Genomic DNA, 27281 nt, shown 5'->3' with positions numbered 1-27281 from the left:
TGCCCCTGCAGACCTCCTCCTGCACTGAGGTCAGGCTGACAGGCCTATGGTTCCCCAGATCCTCCTTCAGACCCTTATAGATGGGTATCACATTTTCTGACCTCTAGTCAACTGGGACCTCTCCAATTAGCCAGGACTGCTGGTAAATAACAGAAAGGGGATTGGTGAGCACTTCCCCAGCTCACTCAGTACCGGGGGATGGATCCCTTCCAGCCCCAGAAACCTGTTGTGTGTAAGTGGTGTAGCAGGTCATTGGCCATTTACTCTTGTAACATGGAGGCTTCATTCTGCTCTCCATCACTGTTCTCCAGCTCAGGGGCCTGTGTACCCCCAGAACAACTGGTCTTTAAGTCTGAGGCAAAGAAGGCATTAAGTACCTCAGCCTTTTCCTGATCCTTTGTCACTATGCTTCCCCTTGTGTCCAACAAAGAATGGAGATTCTCCTCAGCCCTCCTTTTGTTGCTGGTGCATTTATAGAAATCTTTTAATTGTCTTTTAAGGCAGTGGCCAGTTTAAGTTCTAGCTGGTCTTTGGCTTTTTTGATTTGCTCGCTGCATAACCTCACAATATCCTTGCAGGTTAGGTTGAGTTGCCTGACCCTTCTTCCAAAGGTCATAAATTCTCCTTTTTTTTCCTGCGTTCCAGTCAAAACTTTCTGTTCAGCCAGATGAATGTTTGCAAAGAGCAGGTCTGTGTACACCTGAGACAACCGCAGGCGTACTTTACTCTTCACCCAAAATTAAACTAGCTTGTTTTCTGTCAAAGGGTATTATAAGTTCTGGCTATTTACTTTACCTCTGCAATCATTTCTTGGAGTATTTCCCTCAGAAAAGATGCACTGATGCACCTACAGTGTGATGTACATTTCCATTTTATAATTACTGGATCAATCAACTGTAACTTAGATAAAGTATAAGCTGTTTTCTGAAGTGCATGGGCTTTATGCTTTCAGAACACTAAAATGTGATTTATAACATTGAATTACTGTAACTTGCTCAAAATGGGTTTGAGAGTAAACAGATTGTTTGCTACATCTTATTAGCACAGTGGTCAGTAGTGTCATATAAAAGTAGTCTGGGTGTGTATAATTATGCCACAGTGGATAAATAGAGAATTTGATCAAATAAGCACTTTATGGAATTTTTTTTTTCTGAAAGAGTTTCCAGACTGCTGTGAGGCACTAAATTGTTCTGCCATTCTCGGCTTAAAAAATGCACATACTACTCATATTTTCTCACTGCTCTGTGAAGTATTGAAGTGGAAAAGTGAATTGAGCTGTCACAGTTCTTGGAGCACTTCTGCTTTTGAGACGTGGCAGGGTGTTTAAGCAATCTCACTAAGTTAAGGACTAAGCTACTGCTGGAGTTCTCTTTCAATTCTCTTTTTCTATTTATCTCAGTATTATAACTGTAATTTTAACCAAACTGTGAGTCAATGATATGCTTGCTGTAGACTTCTTGGCTCAGGCATTCTTAATGTTTTATTGTATATTCAAAGATTATGTTAAACATTATGGAATTTTACCATTTATGAATGCATTTTTTTTAGGGAGGAACTCTTTCATTAAAGCAATTAAAATTATCAGAAATTCCTTATTTTCTGTCAAATTCTGTCATTTGAATACTAAATCCTAATCATGCCAATCTTCAGAAATTGAAACTTTTGCTTGTGTTTTGTTTTTTTGTCTTACAGTATTTTCTATTTTTGGTGATTGTTCCAGAGAACCTTTGTAGGCAGATGTACCTGACACCAGAGTAGTTAAAAAATCTCCTTGATTTCTGTACAAACATTTCACAGGTTTTCATACTCAGCAATGTGTGTACAAGTATATAAGAAGTAGCAAGGGGCCCTGACTCTCAGGTTCTGGTCCAGCAGTACTGTAGTGTCTTGGACCAAGACTCTGAAACACTGAACTTATTAGCAGTTGGTAGCACTGTCTGCCCAGGATTTTTTCAATAGTGAGGAGTCTCCTTGTGTTTTCAGCCATCCCCTGACAAAGGGTTACAAAATGTAACTGTTCCATGTGAAAAAAATGATATATTTTTTATTGCACATCTCTTAGTCCAAGAAGTAATAACAGGTTTTGCTTTGCACTGAACCACACATTTATCTAACATCCAGAGAGTCAGTGCTAAGGGAGCTCAAGGTCAGAACTTGGACAGAAGCTTAAACAAGCCTTTCTAATGTTGTTTTCTGAAAAGCAGAGTTTGTATTTTTACAGTCTACTCAGGATGATTGGGTTATATATTATGTATGCTGGCTCTTACATATCATCGATGCCTTGAAAGGCTACCTAGAACAGAGGCTAGACAGTGTTAAAGGAATAAAGTAGGTATTTATTGGAAGGGCCTTAAGAGGATTTCACCTTGGGCACTACAAGAGCCTGGCTGTGGCTCCACCCAAGATGAATGATGGGTTGCACATTTTCACACTTTTATAAGTTGTGGTGCATTTACATATTGGGGTTAATTGTCCAATTACAGCTTTAGTCCCATCCTCCCAGTCTGCTCTCCTCAGTTCCCTGTTTATACTTTTTGGGCCTGAAGCTGCAACGCTGTCCTTGGTTCTTGGGCTGGAAAAGGATTGTTTTGTCTAACTACACTGTGAAGAGAACTTGCTAACAGTTTATATGGAGTTCAGAGTTATATACTAATGCAGCACATAATCTGGAAAATATGAAAGCTAAAACTTAAGGCATCATCACCTGAAGGTATGAAACCTCACTTTTGGTGGATTTCATAGAGCACTGCCTACACGATTTGGACATGCTCCAACTGGAATCAGAAAACCTGCCACCAGCTGCTGTTCCATTCACACTTTTCAGACCATTACATGTTTGATTTGGCTTTAAGTTTGGATGCCCTGACTGGTAAAATAGTTTCAGAATTTTTAAAAATTTTTTAATTTTGGTTTTCTGTTTTTTCCCATGGGCTCTCTGACCATGCTGCTTCGTAAGATCACTGCTTCAAGGGTAACTACAAGTGGAGGTTTGTGCAAATACACAGTAGAGAAATGTAGATTCTTAGATTCTTCAATTCTCACTGATCTTCTGTGCAAGTGATTCCACATAGCTGTATATGCCCCTCATTTTGCTGTCACCTGTGAAATCCTGCTAGTAGCTGCAGGAACTGAGGCAGCTGTCTGTTTTGAGGAGTGCTGCCCTGGACTACAAAGAGGGATATCTGAGAGTGCTCCAAGGCTTGTCAGTGTGTGCAGTTTCCACTGTGACCCAGGGTTACTTGTGAAGAGGTGGAGCATGCCCATTGTTGTGTCAGTCCTCTTCCCTTCCCTGGTACAGAAGTGATCCTATCAATGATTTCTAATCACACAGCCACAACAAACAGAGGCTATATCTGGTGCACAGGCATCTTTCTTTCTGCCAGCCACTCAAAGCAGAAGAGGCAAGTAAGCAAACCAAAAGTTACTCTGTACCTTACTAGTCACTAAAAGACCTGAAGTGGGAATGCAGTGGGAAATCTATTTTAGCCAGCTGAATGTTATTCACCTCTCAGCAATACCTATTAGGATCACCTGAATTCTCCGGCTGAAGGTAGTTTTAAGACTGTTAAGATAATCAATGTTCTTAAGGAACAAACTTCAATTCTGGTAAAATCTTTGTGATGTATTATTAATTTCTGTTTAAAATATCACTGAAAATTTAGATATAACATATATAATGTTATTAGTAAGTAATTCTGAACCATGTGTCTGGGTAGTCCCATTTAAGACAACAGAGATACTCATATGACAATCTGACGTGCCTTCCTCATTAGAATGGCATTTTGATGTACTTAGGAGTATTTCTATGGGCTGTATGAACAATTTTCTTTGATGATTTGAGAATATTAGCTGTAAATATTTAAATTTATATTGTATAGTAAATATACTTTCCTTCTAGAAGGGTTACTAGGGTTATTTCACTTTGATGCTTTACTGAGACTGCTAAGAACACACTTGTGATTATTTTGTCTGCTCTAGAGTGTGAATTGAAGGAATCATAAGAAAGGGTTCAATTTTTTCCACTGGATAATTTTAATAATCTTTTGCCATTTCTATACTATAATGTTGTATCATTGATTATTAAAATATTTTCAAGAAGACAAAATATTTTTCTAATGGATTTATTATGTATTTTATTTAGGCAAGAGTAGCTGTAGAGCTCAATTAGCATGCTCAGATGCAATCTTAAACACTAACTTCCTGTATTACCTGCAGTGCCTATGTTGCCCTGCAAGCTGAAACTTTTGTAAGTGCTCAAACTCTTTTAATACAGATTAAATTGATGCAATTGAAGTCAGGATATGATTGTATTTTAAGGTAATTTTTAAAGTGAACTGATGATTTGTGGTCAGGTATGACGGTGAAAAAAGTGTGAATAGTTACAGATTTTGTCATTTGCGAATTAAAATATGTTTGTAAGTGATGTTGTGGTTGCACACAGATCAACACCAAAACAAAGACATGTGTCTAGACCTTGCTCATCTCATGCAATCACAGCAGCTTGATGTATATAGGTTCCTAAAATAACATTTCCAAACAGTAAGGGAGTTGAAACAGATACATTTTTTTATCTACCTCTAAACGAAAGTCCAAAAGAATGCCCAAACAATAGACACCTGTATGATAGGGACATTTATTAAATATGATGGAGGTTTTGGGACTTGTTTGTGTGCTTGATTTGGAATAAATGCATTTCTTTCTTAAGTAGACTGTGAGCCCATGCCTGCAGTCTTTTAAGAAGTGCATTTTTAGTAACTAGAACAAAACATAAAAACATAAAAGCAAGTGCTTGAAGAGCAAGGAGAAGTTGTTTGCTTTTTTTATAAACAGCTTTTTGAGGTCATGTGTCTATATGGGTTCAACAACCCTCTGTTCTTTTTTTCTGCAGTAGCAGAAAATGTGTGCTTCCATAATCTCTGTGGATGTGAAAGGACTCAGGGCTGTGATTCTTTTCCACACTTTCCTTTACACACTTTGAAAGTGGCATGCTAATAGTGTACTCATGAATAATAATGTACTGTGAATAATTAGATGCAGATAGGCAAATAACCTTTTACTCTCTGTTGATATGTGAAAACAGCAATCAAACACATGATGGTCCTGCTGCACACACGATGGACACATTTAGAAGCCTATCAGAGCAAGAATATGAGTTGTTTGAATGTAGAGGGAGGCACATGGCCACCTTGCACCAAAATAAAGCAACAAAATATAACATCTATAGGTATATGTGTAGTGATTATAACATGATAATAATGTGCAAGGCAGAAATGTTTGCTGTATTGTGCATGTAATGGCAGTGTGATAGTCTGGTATATAGAAGAACCAAATGGTTCATGACCCACATAACCATGTAGAAAGATCGTTGCTAGCCCTGCCTTGGATTCTATGAAGAGTTTTTACTCAGCTCTGGGTCCACAAGGGTTTAGTATATGCAAATTAGCCTACCTGCATTTAAGTTTCCTATGTCAGAGGACAAGACCGTGCTTTGACATTTAGGTCTACATAAAAATAGCAGTAACTGAAAATTAAAGAAATCTTAGCTCTAACAAAGCTCCTTTTATCCACCAAGATGAATTACCCCATTCCTGTATGTTACATTATGTGATTAAAAAAGAAAAGCTCATCTCCACGAACACAAAGGAGGAACTACAGAGGCCCAGAGGAACAACAATATTGTCAAATTTTGTGAAACATTTCTAACTGAACTGTTAGGAAAAGTTTGCTACACAGGGAACAATGCAGGATATCATCTGGGGCAAGGATGTACAGGACCATTGTTGAAGGTGCTTTGGACTTATCATGCAACAGCCAGGGACTGTGGGCACTGAATAGCTTTTCATCCTAAAAAATTACTTTCCCAGATGCTAGTGAAACTATGTAAAATCTATCTACCTGATGTTTCAAGGAGATGGACTATCATGTTCTCCACTTTCAGTCTGATAAAAGTTGAATAATATCACTGAATCCTGTTATGTGCCTGCCAAGAACCATCTCACAGCAGCTCTTGTCATTAGTACAGAAAAAGTACCGTAGACTTCTTTGGGCTGACAGATTCTGTAGATACAAATCAGTATTTTTAATTGCAGTGGTTCAAATTTTTCTGTTCCTGTCCATAAATAACTTTGGGGTTGCTCCTGGGGTGTGTGTGGATGCCAGTATTGTGTATTTTGGGGGCTGGAGTGAGGGGACAGAGAGAGAGATGGAGAAAGGAGAAAGAGAGAGACAGAACGAGAAGGACAAAAAGAGAAGGAAAATTTCTTTTCTTAAGAGATCTGAGACTATTTGCTGTACAGAAAATATGTTTGCAGCTGGTGAAAAGTACATTTGCTAAATAAATGATATAGTTCTCTTTTCTACAAGGTTTTCAGCAGGGGAGAGTGGCTTTAGTATTTGGTGACTGGTTTTAGAATAATGTTGAGAGGCTGTAATCTTTCAGAAAATACAGGTACTTTGAATGGACAGACATGTGGAATAAATGGTTTGTGGCTAATCCCCTGTGAATAGACGTGGCATGTCTAAGGCTGGTTATGGATCTGCTATGTTAATTGGTGAGAATGAAGTTGAGTTCTCCAGGAATAAATCAGAGCTGTCAAACAGTATCTAAAATGGTAGTCATTTCCTGGTTGGCACAGATAATAATGCTAATGGTTGTCAGTGGAATCTTTGTACAAAAGATATTACATTTCCCTACTATTTTATCTTCTAGTCCTTATTTTCTTTTCACTGGTTAAAATCTTAAAAGATGCACACTATTAACCCTCAGCTATTCACAACAGAATCCACAAGTTAGCTGCAAATAAAGCAGTGGACTGGTTTTTCTGGGCTGATTTGTTTGTCAACAATTGAAGAACATGTATTTTGAAGTGAAGTAAAACTGAGCCCATTTAGGACACTCTTCTCCACTGTTTTCCCAAGATATTTCTTCCTTTTTTTAGAGATGGGTTTTTAAGATATCTGGGCCTGTGGGATGCAGTGGGTGTACTTCACATCTTCTTGAAGTCCTGCAAATGGTGAGGCATTTATTTCCAAGGCTAGATCACCGCATCTAAAATAAGATAGAAAAGACAGATCATGCCTGTTGACATGGCACAATATTGATTGAATGAAGCATAAACTCCATTGAAACACATAGAAAAGTGTAAGTGAATTTATGCTTTGTTCAGGATTCTTGCAGATTCAAAAATTTCCATTTTCTTATGTCTGTGTTATTCATTATTAAAACTTCAGGCTCTGTTATCCTTACTCCATGGTGTTTCACTAGAATATTATTTTCTAACATGAATTCTTCAGAGTCCTCAAATTCGTTTCTTGCTTTGATTATTTTGCACTTTTGCATACGTTGTGAATAGAAAAAAAATTTGAGTATATTGACTGCAGCCTTGGGTAGACAGGAAAAGTTCAGAAGAATTGGGAAAAAAATTTGTCATGGATTGCAATGGGACTTGCCCTTCTAAAACTTTAGAGAATTCTTTCCAAATTCTTTTTTTGTGTCTTTTAATGTGTCCAACCCTCTGGATTTCTTCCACTCTGTGTTTCAACTACAGTAATTTGACTTATGATATCTAATGATCACTAGAACTCAGGAAGGCTTGGGCAACTAAAAACAGATTTGGAAAAAAAACATTCCAACTTTAGACTTTGCAAAGGATTCAAAAATTATTCATTTTAAAACTTATATACTTAATTACCTTAAATTAAACAAAAATTCAAATGTTGATATTTCAGATGTATCTGTAATTGCAGCAATACAGAATTTGAAAATTTCTTCAGCAGTCTAAAAATATGTTTAACAACCTGAAAAGAAGGAAAGTAGAGAGAGTCTTCATTTCCTCAAGTGGAAATAATGTGACTTAGAGAAGTGGTTTTTCAGTAAAAGTAGGAGACAGCATTGTTAGAGCTTAAAGGTTTGGTTTTGGATGTTTCTATTTTTAGACTCCCTTAATGGCTTAATTTCTGGACAAAATCAGCAGTTTCTTAAACAAACAAATATAAAAATGTGGATGTAAAAGCCTGGTCAGAGAGTGAGAAAACTAGGTAAGTTTTCTCAAGATCAACTTATGTGACTTTAAGGAGTTGCAGAAAAACAATGATAGCTTGTTATTTTAAACAACCTACAAGTAGTGTTTTCCTACTCTCTGTTTTCCTGTTTTTCTCAAAGATTGTTTATATTACATGAGAAAAGCTGCACTGTTGTGGAGTGGTTCTAGAGGCCAGGAAGATTAACAGAACATCTAGATGGAATTATACTCTTACCTCTGGATAATTGAATTTAGCACCCATTAGTATGGTGCAAGGAGAGACTAGGAATAGCTCAGGGATTGTTGTCCACCCCTGGGGATACTATATCCTAGTTATACTGATAATGTATTAAGGTGCTTCAAATACAGTGCTTTGTAGACCAGTGTGTTATGACAATAAATGTGTTTTAAAGGAATGTGACTTGCTCTGATACTACTAATGGAGGCTGTATAAATGCTTAAGTGAATCAGATATGCAAAAAATCAGCTTCTTCACCAAAAAAGGAGTTTCATTAGCTGAAGAAATAGTTAACTGAAAATAGTTCCCTTGCCTAAAATACCAAAATTGATTTACACAATGGAGCACATTGAAGGAAGATATTCTGTACTGCCACTCATTGAATGGCAATGAGTGGCAGAACAGAATAAAGCAAGAATGCTTAGAAATTAAATAGTTTTCATACAGAATGTCTTACTTCACTCTAGTAACTAAAATACGATTTACTTGAAGTCCCATTTAGTAGAGGCATTGCCTTGACATAGGCAGATGAAATATATGTCTTGAGAACCTGTCCAAGCTCTTTGCTTCTGGCCTTTCTGGGCATGCACCGAGTCCTTACACCTCTATAAACATTGGTTTGTTACTGATGAAGAAAGCCTGTATTACGCTCTGAGTGCAGAATGTGGTGTGATCATGGATTATGTTTTTCACATATAAATACTGGAAGTAAAACTTTGCTTCCTCAAAGACTAGTGGAATAATTCTGCAGTTGGTTTTCAGCACTATTATGTCTTGTGGTTTACTCAGCTGTAAAGAGTACTTGCAGGTAAAATGCCATATGATACAGTATTGCCTTCAGCATGTCAAGGACCGGTAACATTGATTTTGCAGAAATGTTTTACTGAAATGTTCAAATCAAGTAACTAGAGTCACTGCATTAGAGGTACATGAGTGCTTGGACTGCTATGCAGAGTATAGGCATCTTAAAGCACTGGGAAAAACTGTAATTCCACTGAAGTCTGAGTTCAGCCAGGGCAGAGCTCAGTGAGATGGATTTGGTTTCTTTGTGCTGGTATCTGTACCTTTTGTGTTGGATGGATGTCTTGTAAGGTGATCTCTTCACAACTACACCGATACAATTAGGCAGGTTGAGTGTCTTCCAGTATTTTGCCTATAGATACCTACAACTGATTATCCAAAGAACCTGTTTTTGAGTTTTCACCCCTTTTTATGACAAAACAACTAGTAGGTCCTAGAACGTTTAATTTTCTTTCAAGGCTAACAATTTCAGAGGTGAAGAAACAAAAGGATTTTAAAACTTAAAAGAGAAATTAGAGATATGAATACCAAAATTCATAATACTAAGTAAATGTCTTGTCTCCTTGTAAATGACAACTTTATCTTTTTAATATGATATATGTGAAATGCGAGCTCATTTAGCATTAACTGCTCTCTAAAGTTTTATTCAGGCAAAACCTGATCTTTACAACTATTAAATGTGTATTTAAAACTGCCATATGCTTATGGGTTCATTAAACTTTTTTAATCTAAAAGATTTTAAATTAGCAGTTATAAATTCTAAACTTTGTTAGTTTCTTTTCTTTGACTTTTATGGTGATTATCATATAAATATACATACATATGTTTAAAATGAACACAACTGGGAAATACTTTCTTAATTTCACTGCAGTATGAAATACTACCTTCAGAAAGCTTCTGCAACAGCAGATTGCAGGTGATATGCCTTCATGCACTTTGGGAGAAAAAAATGCTATTTTCGATATTCAACTTGACAAATTTTTTGCTTGAATGCCTTCATGAAGTTTTCACTCAAAAGCTACCCTGTGCTGTGCAAATTGCAAGAAGTTGAAAAGATAACACACTGCATCAGGAATGTGGTGTAATACACCTGATACTCTTGAAGTGAAGCCAAGAAAATGAATTGTCATTAATCCTAATCTGTTCAGTTAGATAAACTCTCATTTGAAGAAAAGGAGTTTCCAGAGTCTAACATTATTAAGCATCTATTTGTATGCTCACTTCTGTGTAGATTTTTCATTTATACATTGTTTTTCCAGATGCAACTTGTACAGATGTCTTAAATATTTCATTGAAAACTATAATACAATAATACATTAAAATGATAATACATTGAAAACTTTAGGGTATAAACTCTAAGAAAGCTGTAATAATTTCAGAAGGAAATCTTACTGTTAAGAGAAATTCAAATTGAGACATTCAGTGCAAGGAATCTAAATATCTGAAAGATGGAAACGGGCATATTTATGACATTGGAAGGAGCAGGATCTATCCCTACAAGAACTTTATAACCCTCTGACACATCCTGATTGCTGTGTCCAGTGTGATGGACAGCACCCAGTCAGCCACCATGGCCTGGGAAATACCCTGCACCCACCCAGCAGCCCACAGTGTGTGAGAGTTCCCACCCATTATTCAGATGGAGAGAGTACATATGTAAAAATATGAACTCTGTAACATTTACTAGGTAGAGGTAGGCATTTTAGTTAAACTCAGATTATTTTAGAAATTTTTTCCATGTTTTTTTTATCTTCTTTCAGGTTTCCATTGGAATGTCACCAAAGTTTGAGCAATATAGTTTACAAGGCCACAGGTGGATATTATTGACTTGAGCCACTTGTATGCCTCAAATGTGTCTTTTTTACTTTGAAATCTGATATATCATATGTAGGAAGAGGAACAATTTATGTAAGTCCTTGAAAATCTATCCTATTCTTGATTAATGCATTCCTAGATTTAGGATTCAAATATGATGCTATTGTATTGCTCATTTTCTTAAAACGAGTAATCAATTTGCAGCTGCCATTTCCATAACTATGCAAATACATTAATGTGCTTCTAAAAGACAAAGGTACAAAATTACTTTCAAATACTAGTCATTTAGCTAGCACTGATTAGAAGCTTTATACATTATTTAAGACTGTATAATGAGTTCTTCAGTTTTAAAAATTATTTTACATCTAGATTTATTAGATACTTAAACTTCTCTGTATTAACACTAGAACCTGATGATCCACCCTGGTCCTTCCCTTTACCCATTCTATGATTGTGGGAATCCATGACTTTACTTGAAACCATACTCGGCTATGTTTATTCCTTTTCCTAGAAATACTTATGTATAACTTGTAAGTTCCATATCTAACTATGTACTCAAAATATGGAATGATATCTATTATTTATATTTATATTTTTAAAGACAAAATTTATATATAGATATTTAATGATTATGTTTTCAGCTGTAATTATACTCTAAAGACTAGAGATCGTAACTAAAAGTTTCAAATTCTTCAGTTCAGGAAAAAGATTTTATATTTTATCACTATACTTTATGAAGATGTGAGTTGAATTAAAGACTAAGAATATCTTTTAATGTGCAGGCATTTTTGGTACCAGGTAATAGCTGAAAGTATTAATTAAATGGAAGTGAGAACTGCAGCAACTTCCCCAAGAGGTGTCTTCTAGTTGAAACATGAATGCATAAGGAAGAATGGAACTTCTTTTTCAGCTGACTATTCCTGGCAATGTTCTATTTGAAATACTTAGAATAAATTGTGTTAAGCTTACATTACTGAGTTTTTGTTTGAATTAAGACATTCAAATTGTTTTGATAACTATTATTTAGCTAAAAAATGTAAATGCTTTAAGTTCCACTAAATTATCTGTAATACAGTTGTGAAACTTTCAGAGAAATGAGATGAAAAACAGTGCTGACTTGACTTCACCATTTTTCTTCTCAGATTTCAAATTTAAATTTTTCTGTAAACTCAGAATTATCTTTTCAGCTCTAAAATGTAGATTATAATGTAAATAACTCCACCTATTTTTAAATTAATTAATTATAGAGCAGAATTTGGAGGAGAGTCTTTTTCTTGCAGTTTAAGGTCCAAAAGTGTGATCAAAGCAATCTGCATCCTACTGTCTCACAGTTATGTGAAATAGATTGGTTTCCCTATTTTTAATAATAAATTTGCCACTGAAGCATTTCAGAGTTCTTGTGGATGCCTAAAGTGGATGTATTAAATGCATTCTTTTGGTAAATAAAAATTTAAAAAAGTTGTAATGAACAAAAGAGTAATATAAAAAAATCAGTTGATTAGCTTTCTGGAATAACTCAGTTTGACAAGTGATAATTTAGAAAATTTATTTTGATTTAAAAACCTAACTACGTAGAGAAACAAAAATGTAACTGTCTAGTTTGCTGCAAAAGAGAACACAATCTGAAATGAGCTCATTAATTTTACTATAGTATCTGATTTTATTTGGTTAATTGCAGAGTAGCACTGATTAATTATTTAATTACCACAAAACAGACTTCTGTATCTCAAGCCCAAGAAAAGTCTTCAGCTTCATTTAAACTCATTAAAATGATGTTGTGTGTGCACATATGAATGACTCTCTGGAGATTGAGAGCAGAGACAAATGAAATTTTAGAGGTTTCCACCTCCACAGACTCTACAGTTCAGGTCTACTTTGTCCCCCGAACAAAATGGGAAAAGTCACTGATGGCTGCTGTCTTGGCTTTAGTATTTCCCACTTTGTGTTAATGCAAGTATAACAGATGCAAAGACTCTTCTCCAGATGAAGGCAGGAAGTAGTAGAAGTCTTCATGGCACATCCACATGGACTGGATATCTGAGCACTGTAGCCTTTGGACAGCTAATCAAGGGAGTCCAGAAAGAGATTTAGGTCATGCTGACACTAAGTACTACATTGCTTTCTGCCATAACTGGATATATAGAGTGGGATCCCTTAGGGTATCTTGCTTGGATTCCATTTGCCACCCCAGAAGTCTCCAGAAAGCTTTTTATAGATCCCCTGTCATATCTGCCATTCCCTGAGGTCTGGGTTTACTCAAGGTCTTGGGGTACCCTAGGTGCCTTGTCCTATTACAATTTTGTGGTATGATTTGTGAAAAAAGGAGCACAATCTGTAAGGAGGCAAGAATTTTTTGCCTGCACAAGTGAAATAGGACCACAGCAGCTGCTGGTCTGGTTAAATTATACTTCTGCTGACAGTACAAACTGACCAGTTTAAACAATTTAAATTATGAGGATGGAGTTAATGATGAAGCTAAGATATATATCTCTATATCTACTGAGGAGCAGAAGAAACAGAGCAGGTCTGTCAGGGGTACAATGAGGTGCCACAGGTGAGCCCTTCTCTGGCCATGCCCTCACTGAAGTGTGCTGTCCTGGAGACCGTGAGCAGGGCGAGCAGAGCTGCAGTGGTGACAACAGACTCCAAACTGTAGTAACTTGATTGCTTTGTAACTAAAATGGTCAGAGCAACTTGCACTCTATGGGCTGAGTACCATATTTACTGGCTGCAGGATTATGTTTGGGCAGCAGAATAAAGCTCTATTTCTCAGCTGACAATGGCTAGCGGAGACTGTTTTGGGAATCTTTATTTCAAACTGCTCCACCCAGTGTGGCTGCTGACAACTCCTGTCCAACAACAGTACTGAGATAATCACTAATACCATTCAATATGGCATAGTACTAAGCAATGCTAGGAATATTTAGCAAATGTCTTTAGCGTGCCCTCAGGTGAATTTTTGAAATCTTCTCTTGCCACTAGTGCTAAAGATGAAAAAAAATTTTTACACCAGATCTAAGAATGGAGATCAAATACTTGGGAATTTATGCCCTATTCAATTTACTAATAGTCATTAATCTTCAGTGTCATTCTCATTTCCTTGGAAAGACATTCCAAATTCTAGATGATATAATGGTGAGGGCAGAAATGTATGATTCTGTAAAACTATGTAATTATACAGAATGGGAAATTTAAGAGCTCTTAATTCACAAAACAATTGCATTTTATTTCAATACTTTTCATAGCTATTTGATATACAAAACAACACATGCATATGAAAATGTATATGCATTTCCTTTGTGAGCACTGTGTCACATATTTGGGGAATGCACTTAACAAAAAGATAAACTTGCTGTGCTAACATTTTTCCTGCCCTTCCAGACTTAGCAGGGCATGTATTTTTATAGTTTAACAAGCTTTCCTATTAAATTTTGAAAAATGAATCTATTATTGACATACTTGAAACATATTCAATTAGTCTTGATTTGGTATATTTGATTTAAAGGCTTTTGATTATTTGTTCCATGTTCTAACTTGACAACTTAGAAATGGAATGAAATTAACCTGTCAGGAAGGATTAATGAACAGATATTTTTCACAAGTTTAGATGATTTACAAGAATTTCACTGCAGCTGATCTTGCATGGAACCAATCTTCATTTCTGAAAATGGATTAAAGGTCCATGGGATGGTATCCTATCCTTTCATATACTAATTAGCATCCATTTATCAGAGGGGTAAAATGAGACTATGTAAAGCAGTGAACTGTTCTGTACTATAATTAAGGCCAAATTGTTTCTTATGTAAAAGAATGAACACATTTACAGATTATTAGTATGTGCATTAAATACAAATAAGCATAACTGATGGAATAACTAATTAATGGAAAGTTATTTGAGCATATTTTTTGTTGCAATAAATATCTTGTAAATGCACTGCTTATCTGCAGTACAGAACTATTTATTGACAAGGTGTTTCTCTGCTTAGTGAACTATTAATTGTTCTTAATGAAAAAGTACATCAGAAGATGCTTCTGTAGTCTGCTAGTCAACTGTGAATAATTTCTTAATTCTCAATGTTCAACATTTTTCAAATTCAGTTATCTCTAGTTTGATAATCTGATAAATGGCAGCAGCGGAAGGAGCTGGCTTGAGTGTGCCCTTAAAAAAATTGTTTCCATTCTGCCTCATCAGACTCTAGCTGAGGAGGAGTAAGGGCAATATCTTTTGTTATAAAGCATGTTTGGTCAGATTATGAAGGAAGAAGAACTTTACATTGTAATTTTACCTGCAGTAAGTTTCTTCCTTCATTACATATGGATTATTGTGGACAATAATAAAAGCAGAAAATAATGGTAAGAAATTTCATCTTCCCTAAAAACTCATTAAAAACACATTATTTAAGTGTTAAAAAGCAAAATTTCTGTGTGTTCAATGGAAACATACACCACCTGGCCTTTATATGAAAATACATTCTTGTTCTAAAAGCTAGTTGCAAAAAATTTGTTTTGCAGTTGGATTTTGATTGAGGTAACTGTCTGGCTTGACTGAGATGCCCCAGTGATGTAATGTGATTAATACAAAATAAGTATCTTATTTCTGAGTTGGGATCAGCTGACTAGAGAGACATCTCCTTTCAGTGCATGGATGCAGTCAATCAGGTGGTTACATGTGTTGACTCTTAATGCCTGGATTACGGCCTAGATTGTATTAGGGGCTGCATCAATTTGGTTGTGGCCTGTAGTCAGGCACAACTGCTAGTATAAAAAAGTGAGGAAAAGATGGCAGAACTATGGTGAATAAATTATTTGGGGAGCAAAACAATGGATGGTTACTGATGTTAGAAAACAAGAGCAAATGGAAAATAACAGCTGAACAAGGAAATCTGGCTGAGAAGACAACAGGGAGATATTTTATCAAATAAAAACAATTTCCTCCTGTTTCCCATTGCAGCTTCAGTGTTACAATTTGTTTTTAACAGAAATTATTATTTTGGCATTTATTATTGTGTCACAGCCATTTCTTGAATTGTAAAAATGCAAGCAAATTTAATTGTCATCTTTTAGACGTCATGCAGAAACTTACCTAAAACAATGTGCATCCAAATTAAGTGAAAGACTCCTGGTGGTTTTAGAGGACAAGAATTGATCTCTATGTTTTAAAAATACAAGGGAAGATACTTTTCAATTCTTTAGAAATCATGCAAAATAGATTTGTGTAGGTAATCCTTCTTGATTTCACTGTTGTAGAGTAGTAGATACTCTCCCTTATCCTATTGTTATCTCAGGTATACCTTTTACAAACCACACTATTTAAACGAGAAGGTACCAACTCAGAGATTTCATTTTTTGGGCAATGGTTGTAACTTCTTAACAAGCTGCATGTCAAAAGTTATGTCCATTTTCTTTTGATCTGCATAAGAGTGAATTTAATTTTATGCACAGCATGTTCATTTAGTATTGGAATGATATTTAAAAAAAGACAATTCATTAAGTAATTTCCGTGTATTGGCAAATGGGCAGGATTAAAAGCTAAAACAATGACTTGTCAGCGGATCATTCTCACCACAATGCATTTTAGTATTAACAAGACAACTCTGGATGTCCTATGGTGGTAATTTTAGATACAGTGATTTCTTCAGGACATTACTTTTGCAAATAGACTGTAACTATTCAAGTTCAGCAAGTTGTAAAATATAAGTTATTCCAATCATTTAATTGAAATACAACATAACATGCCAATATTAGGAAAGAACTCTCTTACATCTAATATATTTTTGCATGATTTCCATATGAAGAAGACTTGACCTTTAGCCAAGACAGTTTCTGTAACTTTTCTTTAATAAATAAAATGAAAGTAAACTTTGAAGTAAAAAAGTACCAATTAAGGAACTTGGTAAAATTTCACCAGCAATTTGCACAAATGATTATGACTGCTTAAATTTTAGGCACATGAGTACTAATATTTTATCTTGAGTAATAAAGGTTACTAAAAGTTATTGGACAAGGGTTAAAATAACCCCTATAGAGCTTATCTGCTTAGCAGTATAATTACTCCAGGTGCTTTTGAATTGATAGAAATATCTTCTAATCCTGGGTAACCCTTCATCCTACAAATATTCCAAGTTCCCATTGATCTTTCCAGTTAGTTGTGTTGTCATAAGGCCAGGTGGCTTCATCTTTTCTTACATTCATTTCCGTAGGCTCAATAAGCAGCACATGCAGGACATGGCCCTGAGTGCATGGTTACTCTGGATCAAGCTTAGGCAGACAAGGAGACCCAAAGGAGATCTTCAGTTTGCCATTCCCCTCTGTAAGCCACTCTGGGATTGTTGCCTAAAATTTAACTGCACTTCTGAGTACCTTCATTAATTCCAGTGGATCTTGCCTGTATGTATTTCTGAACCTTCACTCCCTCTTGCCCTGTGCTCCCTTCACTAGAATCATTGCTATAACTTATTCACAGTGTGGCAGCTGAGAAGTGCCCTGGAAGGAGACTTATTCTTAGTGTATGGACACACTTCATCCTGTTAGTGCTGAAGGAAGGCCTGAAAAATCCCTTCTTCCATTTGCCATTTTACCTTCTAATTGACCTATATTTTTTTCCCACTCAATCCAAAATTAATACAGCTCAAAGTGTTTTTATTTGTACTCATAATTTCTGAAATGCTGAAATAATTTGTATCAAATAAGAAGGCTCAAGTAAAAAAAGTGTAGATGATTGATTTTGTGCTTATTTTACTACAATGAGATGGTATTGAGGTACATCAGATTTGTATTTATACCAAATTAATGGTTTCAGTGTGATTTTTCCCTCTGTCCCATTCTCTGGGATGAATTAGATATGTAAAGTAAAATGTGTCTGAAAGTCTATTTTCAGAATAAAGGCCTTGCTCTGAGGTTTTTCTAAAATTTAAATAATTTTTATTTTCCTGTCATAGCATAAGGATAATGAAAATGAGGGTCATGCCCATATACAGGGACCCATAGCAAGGGCTATTTTCCACAGTTGGACTTTTGGTATTTGTAATTTTTAAAGCCACAATCAAAAGAACATTGCAATAGCAGAAGCATTTTTGCAGAGGGAAATAATCAGAGTGTTTATACTGTTTCTTAATTTTTCTGCTTTGGGATCTTCAAAAAGACAATGAAAGAAGATAGATAGATAGATAGATAGATAGATAGATAGATAGATAGATAGATAGATAGATAGATCTTCATTAAAATTTCAAAAATTTCTGGGGCCAGGAAAGCAATTTGTGAAAGCACAGAGAGAAACATTTTGCATAAAGGAAATTAATAAAACGTCCCCCAGTGGTTGTGTAATGGGGTTGCTAAAATATTTCCCTTGCTGTGCATGGGATAATGGGTTTGTCATAGAAACAGAGAGATGCACAATTGGACCACAATGGCATAATAGTTCTGCTTCCAGCAGCATCTAACAGCTTTCTGCCCCTCGTTGCCACCCACCATAGGGTGGTGTGCAGAACCACTGGCCCTTGGCCCAGGTCTTTCCCATGAGGGTGCTGCCACAGTTAACCACAGGAATTTGGAGAATCCTTCCATGGTATGCACTGCTGGAGGTTTATATCTCTGAGGCCAAATACATTACTTGCATGTAGGCTGAAGGTGGAAAAATCTCTGTCTGGCTTCTGACTTCTGTCACTTCAGGTGTCACTCCATCATTCCTTTACATACAAAATGAAATATTCTCTTGGACAGATGCTTTCAGAACTACTCACAACAGTGCAGCAAAATAGGACCACCACTACCAAATGCATTTGGTAATAACTATTAAAGAGAAACTGTGGAATAACAGAAAAAGATGTGAAAAATATGAGAAGTTTCAGGGTACTAGAGCTTTAGTTCTACTTGGGGGCTGTCAAAGCTTTCACAACATGTATGTGACAAATTGCAATTGCTCAAATCTATTTCTTGTTAGTACATTCTCTAATAAATGAAAAAAAATTAAAGGCTGACTTAAATTATGCAAATCTTACACAACTTCTAATAAAATTATTGCAAAATTTATGGGTTTTTTTGTGTGGGTGAGTAAAGACAAAATTTTAATAAAGTTTTCTGCATCAACATGTGCCTGCTGTTGCATGCACAGAAAGAGAAAGGTTTATTTTCCTGTTAAAAATTGTAGAAGTGAACTGTTATTAATTTAAAATTATTATACTGTAAGCAGACTAATGCTTTCTGGGGAATTGAAAAGCAATGAGATGGGTTGATGGAAACTTACAAATTGTATGAAGTCTGCTTCTGCTTTAGAGAAAAAAGTATATAAAAAGAAAAAATAAAAGAAAATATTAAGAGGAAAAAAAAGGAGAAAGTAAATGGGATGTGTGTGTAGAAATTGAGACAAAGAAAGATCTGTTACACAGAAAATTTGGAATAGAGTTTCATGAAAGCTTTGATTGTTTTTAACTTGCTGTGGAACCAGTCTGCTGGAGATCAGGACTAGTGCTTTTTAGTCCCTCTTTGGGCTCACTGAGCCTGTTTGAACAAGTTCAGAACATTTTACAAGTCCAAGCTTTCACTGCAATCATGTTCACTGTAATAATTAATAAATTGCATCTCAGAATTCCAAAGCAGTAACAAGCGACTTTATTCAATATTCATTTCTGTGCACATGCTGAGAATTGTGCAGGGGAATTTCAGTTTTTTGTAGAAACGAGAAATAATAATTTGGCTGGAAACATTTGCTTGATCATCTCTCTTTTTTTCTTGCCTAGTTTACAAATCAGGCCAAATTGATGTAAATTGAAAAAAAACAAAACAAAAAAACCCAACAACAACAACAAAAACAACAACAAAACAAAACAAACAAACAAACAAACAAACAAACCCAAAAAAAACCCCACCAAACCTGAAAATTATAACAAAAAATAATTCTGTGCCTGTTTTACCAAAAGGACACAGAATGTGAAGATTCTCTGGAGTGTGCACTCCTTTATATGAAATGCTTTATTATCTTCTTGCATTTTTACCTCATTCAAACAAAAACTGTAATACTACCTTAATTGTGAATCCTCTGGGTGTGAGTGAGAGGACATTCAATACTACAGATCTGTTAAGAGGCAGCTGTTGTATTGCCATGGAACATGATGACATGGTACATATTCCTAATCAAAATGTTTGGTTAACAAGAAGGTCAAAGAAGCAATTAGTGGTGGAATACAGTTCTACTGTGTGCCACGTACTATTTGACTAAAATACAAACTGACAGCAGGGCAATTCCTGCTGTTGGAATCACAGAGGTGACCTAGGGCACTCTATCAAGCTTAGTTTGACCCTGACAGCTTTTGACCAGCTATTTGTTGTCATATCTTTCTGACTGAACAAGATGACAAATATACACAAGACCTCATGCTCAAATGCTGCATTCTGTGAAGTGAGACGGATTTTGACCTTTAATTGGTAGAGGTCTCTGGGTCTTGTGACTCCACATCTGCTATCTTTATTGTATTGTAGTGGACAGAAATTCTGTTAACTACTGTAGCAGTATGTGCTCCCAGAATAGAAAAAATGCAGCGGTAGTTAAATGGCATTGGAAGATTTTTTTTATTCTATAAGACAGTCTTTTTTTTTTTTTTTTTTTTAAAGATTGCTCTGACTTTATAGAAGAAGAGAGGTTTGCTCCAAATAATAAGACTCTAATAATTCTTTCTACTCATCAGTGTGATGCAGAGGCCTAACATGACAAAATGAAAGAAAGAATTTGGGCTGAGACTGAAAATAGTAGAATAAATAAGTAAGAACTTTGTCCAGGGGTAGAACATTTGAATGAATATATCTTTACATTTTTTTTATAAAATAAAATCATCATCAATTTAAGAAGTTAGCCTTTCAACAAAGGAGGAAGAAATTATTAATCATTTGTTTTTGTGGCAAGACCCAAAATGGAAGCACTGTTTACTTTAATTTTTTTTTCTATAAAGGATTAATATTTTTCAGTTGGATTTTAGGACACGTGGATTGCTCAGGCAGAATTGCTTACCATGGATGTTTTCATTTGTTATCAGTTGGCTAAGCCTTGAAATATAATTTCTTTATTTGATTTCCGTCTGTTTTGTGTACACGTACATTTTTCCATGCCTATGATGTTGGTATCTCAGTATGTTCAGTTGTTTGTGGACTTCTATTCTATCTCTCTGAAAACTCAACAACAGAGGACAGCTTATGAATTAGCATGGAAGAGTATCAATAACCATGTGGCTTCTCATTCCTGCTCTTGGACCATTTTTGTAAAGCCTTTAATGGGTGAGCTGGGTAGATGAATGTCTTGTGCTCTTGGTTGATTTTGTCTCAGCCCTTCCACACATAACAGCTCCAGGAAGGCATGAAGAGGGTCACTGCTCAAAGAGACCACTCAGCTGCTTCTCAGTGTCAGAGCTTCTGGTCTCCTGCTCTTACCAGATCCTTTTTCCTGGAAAAGCCCTCAAATAAGTGTTATTTGCCACTTTCCTCTGCTTGCTCTTCCCAAAGTTTGCTGTTCAGGCCCCACTTTTATTGGTCCTGCATTCAGCTACTGGCTGCCTGCTTCCCTTTCCAGTGATTGTTCCTCAGACTACTTTTTCCTAATTACAGACTGCTAGCCTGTAGCTAGAATCTATCTCACACTCAATCACATGCTTTTTGTGCTGAAAAACCTGGTTTGCTATTTTTTCCAGGGTTCAGCAAATATACCCTAGAATGGTGCCTCAGTCCTACCTATCCTTTTTGAGAAGGTTGATAGGACCAGTATATTAACAGATGTACCATAATATTTATGGAAGTATACAGACTTATTTGATATAAAAATATAATTGCATTATTTAGGCTCCAGTGAATCATTTAAGATCTCATAAAGCACTGCTTCCGACATTAATAGAAATCAAGAGAGATTTGAACATCTTCACATTACTTATTATTTCAAGCTATTTTAAAGTAAAGTGTGTAATGATTAATGACTTATGATGGGAGAATGTCTAGCGGGTATGATGCTGTCAGCACTAAGTATTTTTGTATTATGAGAATGTAGTTTCTCCATGGAGTCTTTAATCATATAGTTGATTTTAGTAGGCATACGGTAGGCATCACACGAGAATTATTTTTTGGCAAGGATTTCCACATCCAGGCTGTTGTCTAAGAAAAAAGTTAATGATAAAAGCAGGATAAAAATATTTTGACAGTAAAACTATTAAAGTAACAGCCAGAGAGGTATTACAAACACTAGTGTCATATAGGTACTATAGAGACACCTGCAGAGATCTGCAGAAAATGATACTAGAAACATAGAAGAACTCTATAGTATGAGTTCTTCTATGTTTCTAGTATCATTGAATCATCACATTGAATGAATGTGAGGAGCAACTAGCCTATAAAACATATATTTACAGAATGTAGAAAAAGAAAATAAGGCATTTGTTTGCAGCATGAAAAAGCCTCATAACTGGATTTGTGTCATAAGAAATACCACAATTCAATCTTTTATTCCAAGAGAAAGCTGTGGTAACAGTCTTGATGAAGTGTATGCTGATGAATACTCTGTAAATAGTAATAATTTGCAATTATTGCTAGTAGTTAGATGTTGTATCTTTCTGTTTTACGTTTGCATTTGGTTCAAGAAGGGTGTGAAAGGAATCTTCTACTCCAGCAGTTTGGCGTCTTGTCCCAATTAAAGCTGTATGAAAAGAATTAAACTCCCTAAACTTTATACAGCTTAAAAATGTTAGTTTGGATAAAATTATTTATTTATTTACTTATTTTTAAAATTCAAGTCTCAGCAATTAGGCCATTCTCTTTTCACAATACATTACCTGCCTGTGGTTGAACACTGGGGATTTTTCTTCTGAAATATTCAGGGCTTTAGTCAATTGTCTAAAGATAGGTTTCTAATTAAGATACCATGACTTAGTCACAGAGGGCTGGTTGGGTGCTTTTAAGACCTATGGGATACTTGTGCTGCTCTGAAAAGGCAGTATCTTATATGGTGCAGTGTGTCTGTGTCAGGCAACTAATTTGTTAGTCAGAAATTCTGAACGTGGAAGCAATCAAACCAACAACATTTCTTCAAACAAAATTAAAATGTTTCTTAATACAAATTCTTCTTTACTCTCTGTTAAAATGCACACTAATGTATAAGACCTGCAGGAGACCTAAATTCCTTGTGTTGGTCTGGAGGTGTATATGGAAGGTCATTTGGTGGAACAACATCAAAAGGGAAGTCCAAGTTGGGCTCTTGCCAGAACACTTCATTGGGGTCCATTCTCAAAGTTCCCAGAAGAAATGGGGTATTGAGAACAGACTTCAGGGCTAATTGATGACCCCTTTCACAGCTGATCTTACCAAAGCAAAAATATTTCTGTTGAGCCCATGTACCACCTGCCCAGTGCTCATGCAAACCACTGGGTCTACAGTGCCAGTACCAGCAGGTCCCATTGTGATGGAGTGGGAGCAACATGGTCTCTGAACAGTCAAAATGCTGAACAGATTACTTGTTGGAAAGGCATCACATAGGAGTCAAACACATCTAGTTGTTCAAAAGTTTATTGGCCACGTACTGTCATCTACACAGTGCAAACCATGGCAAACCCTGCGTTTTTACATCTTTCTAAGATGTTCATGTTTGCATGAGACCCAAAGCAATGATTATTGCACTCAGAACTTTATTTTAGTTGTGCTAAAGTTCATGCTGAAGAGCATCCCTGTCTACAGTTGTATGCTTTCTTCTGGGTTATTGTTGGATTTCATGCTATCTTTATGTTAAGTACAGAATTTTAGGAATTGCTGCAATCCTAGTGCACACAGCAAGGGTCCTGGGACAAATTTGCCATCTGCTGTTTAGTATTTCCTTTGTGAGTTTACATTTTGCTGATTTTGTATTATACATTGAATCATAGCAAGTTCACTGAGACCCCAGCAATACTAAGTGGTGTGGTGGGCTTTTTTTTTTTTTTTAATTTAAAGATATGAACCTGAACAAGCTTCTTCTGTGTCCTTGGGTAACTTTACTGGAAAAACTAGGATCTCTTCCCCCTTCCCTCCTTTATCTCCTGCTTTTACATTTCCCTTTGATGTAATTTCCTGGTCCTGTATGCCATATGCCAGGCCCTGCAAACTCAGGTCCTTAGACTGAATCCACTTCCAGTAATAGCATGGAAAACAATTCTGCCTTGATGGTTCTGAAGAGAAAAGATATTTTTATTACTTAATTTTTAGAAATATATTTTTCTGAGACAACACTGTTAACTTTAATTTCTATTTTTATTCTTAATATTACCATTCTGTTTCATTTAGCCCCTGAAAACAGGTTGCAATAAGAGAGGCTGCCATTTGACTTATAACTTGCTCCTGCTGCTGATTCCATGTTATTTCACATTTTATTTGCATTCAACAGAAATCAGTCCAGCAGCCACAAATGGTTTTGATTTAAAATCAGCACGTAGAATATCAGCACAGAAACAAGTTATGATATATGTTTCCAAACCAGATGAATGCCTTTTTTTCTCTGCTGCAAGAAGTAAAAGGTATCTTCTTGGCATTCCCCATCAAGTAGCACTTTACAATAGAGCAAGATGTTATGGTGCTGCTTTACAGTCAACATATGTAAAATCAGATTCTGTCTAGTCAGGTTTAGACACTGAAAAAGACACCTCTTTTGGCTGTGACTGATATTCAGAGATTATGTGGTTTTGTGTTTATCTTGGTTTTCTTTCACTTTGTGGTCCCATGCCAACTTCTGCTCTTTCCCACTTCTTCAGGTGTTTTGAAAGCATAAAAGCACTGTAGTTTGATCCAAGAAGAGTGGCATTGCTTCCTATGATATAATTCAAAAGGATTGCTAAAATATTTGGAATGTCCTCAGAAAAGGTTTTTAGCTTTTGCTGTGTATTTTGGGAGCTTGTGGCTGACTCTGCTTGCCCTGCCCTGGTGCAGCTCTGCCCTTGGGATGGGCAGTGAGGACCAAAGGTGAAAACACCCAGCTTTCTCCAGTCCAGCTCCCCAGGGCTCCCAGAGGAAGACTCTGGTGTGTCAGAGGGATGAACACTGCTCTTCACATGCTACGTGCAATCACACATCTAATCACACATATCATCTGTACAATCTATTAAGGATTCAGAGCCTCTTAGGCAGAACTGCAAATGAAGAGAAAGACAGAAAGAGCAGATGCATTGCTCACTCTAAACTGCTCTCCATCTCTGGCTAATCAAAATCCCACAATAAACAAGACCAGTTCTGTGCATGCATCTGTTCAATATTCAGCCTATATTGTTGGTGGTGTCTGGCTGAATTCACTGAGGTTCAGTGCCTTAAGCACCTGCAAGATCAGATCCTTGACTGTAACCAGATGGTGGCATTGTAGCATTACAGCAGTTTTCTAAAGTTGCCATAATTTTAGTCAGGGTAATCCAGAAAACTATGGAAAGCACAGAATCTACTTTAAAGTGGAATTCACTCTAAAAATGATGCATATGCATCTAAAGCTGAAAGAGGATGCATAAGTCAAGGTTCTTTTAATCACTAAAAATAACAAATAAAATTTAAGTCTAAAGAATGATCACCAATAATAATAAATAAAATTTTATGTTTAATGAGTAATCAATGGGTAGAAAAATCCAAGCAGGCAGTAATACTTAATTTCTTAATGGAGATCCTTAGTATTTAGAAAAAATTATGTGATATTGGCTGGGAGAGAAATTTTAGGAAACAGGAAGGGAATTACACTGGCATATGTCTAAAAGTGCATTAAATCTGAAAAGATAAAATTACAGAAATAATATTATTTTATTATACCTATTTTTTTCCTTTTTCTTTTTAACCAGGAAAATCATGACATGTAGATTGTGGCACAGAAGCATGAAGTAGAAATGTAATAATTCTAAATACTATTCTAGCACATTATTTCACTGTCATTCGATTAAGTTATTAATCTCCTCAGATTCACTCTTTTCAGTTCTGAAGTAAAGTGCTGCAATGCTTTCAACACTGAAAGTACTGATTAGTTAATATCTGACAATTGTGTTGGAAAATGTTGCGTGCTAACAACATTTTATCATGTTGTTCACAAATAAGGGTCACAAGGGAACCACTATTAAGCCATTCTCCAAACCAGCTGCTTTCTAGTACCTCAGTACTTGTATGTGGTAGGTGACACTCCTGAAGGGCAGTACTCAGCCCCCATTCTGCTCACTGCAGATTTGTGACTCTTTAATCTCACCACCAGCCTTTCTTTTTTACCGTTCTTTTACCCTGATGAGAATGAAAGCATACCACAAATCTCAAAACTTGGTTTGCTAGAGAAAGCTGTTTTTTCAGGTCTGAGACTGCTCATGGGTCTAAACCCAGGGAGGCAGCACAGTAACACTTGGGTGAAGTGGTGTCTTTCCTAGGCTAATTTTAACTGAATGCCTTCTAAACAGGAATTAAACCTCAGCCATACTGTGTGAAGAAGTCCTGGGTGCCACCTCATAGAGATTTTCTGAATCGTACGATTTTGCACAGGAAACTTTGCTGCTCAGCTCCAGTCCTACCTGTCCTCTGGTCTGCTGCCTGCATGAGTTGTGCTTCTGGGCAGTTGAGCAGCTGACTGGGGATGCCCAGAACCAGGTAGTACATTGCAGAGAAAAAAGGAATGTGTTGGCAGGCAATGCTAGAAAGAGCCTGGCAGTTTTGAGCAGCTCGGCCCACTGTTACTCTCCTAATGAAGTGCCCAGCTGCTAACTGGAAGATGGAGAAATCTTTGCTGCCAGCCTCTGAAAGCTGTTAAAGGACCACCATGGAGTAGTGGGATTGAACTGAAAATAGGAATAACTGAGATGGAGGCTAAAGGTAGAGGGCTAATTTGAGCTTGTGATACATTATCACAAGTGTAGGGCCTACTGCAGCACCAGATCTGCTGTCTCAGTAAGTCTGTGAGAGAGCATGATGGCAGTTCTTACTTGCTTGCATGGTGCAGGCAAGGTGGACAGGAATAAAAGGAAAAGTGAACAAATGCAATTTTTTTCTGAAGTGTGATGGATTTCTAACTAAATTTACTGATTCTAGAAGGGACTATGTCCTCACCATCACTCTTTCACTTGTGCTTATTTGTGCAGGAATTCAGTGTAGTTGTGAGGTGCACCTTTGCTGTAGCTAGCTTGAATTTGCATACAAATGAATAATTTTTCTCAAATAAAATCAGTCTGGGTGAAAACAGTGTCAGTATAAAATACCACCAGTCTTCATAGTGGGACTACAGGCACTAGCATGTACAACCTTTGAGACCTGCAGGGTGAATCCCACAGCTTTTTTTTTTTCAGATGCCATATGCTGTTTTGTTGTATAGGTTATTTCCTCATGCCATGTGGCACGGGCTTGCACAGCCAGCCTGAATTTCCATGGTGGGTGTAGGGTTTCACTAAAAACCAATCAAGCAGAAATAA

General features: G+C 36.3%; 2 long non-coding RNA genes across 2 annotated transcripts in view; both read left to right on the top strand.

Moving 5' to 3' along the window:
• The window catches only part of LOC135301270 (uncharacterized), a 79852-nt gene that overhangs the window by 46170 nt on the left and 6401 nt on the right, over nucleotides 1–27281 (top strand). The gene's annotated exons all lie outside the window — the stretch shown is intronic.
• On the top strand, nucleotides 3222–11784 carry LOC135301269 (uncharacterized). The gene is made up of 3 exons (XR_010363009.1): nucleotides 3222–3405; nucleotides 10821–10968; nucleotides 11658–11784. It is a non-coding gene; the product is annotated as an uncharacterized LOC135301269 (long non-coding RNA).

Source organism: Passer domesticus, chromosome 5 (genome assembly GCF_036417665.1).
Source record: "Passer domesticus isolate bPasDom1 chromosome 5, bPasDom1.hap1, whole genome shotgun sequence".
Taxonomy (NCBI): Eukaryota; Metazoa; Chordata; class Aves; order Passeriformes; family Passeridae; genus Passer; species Passer domesticus.
The sequence above is the reverse complement of the archived record's forward strand: the minus strand, read 5'-3'. Positions and strand labels throughout refer to the sequence as shown.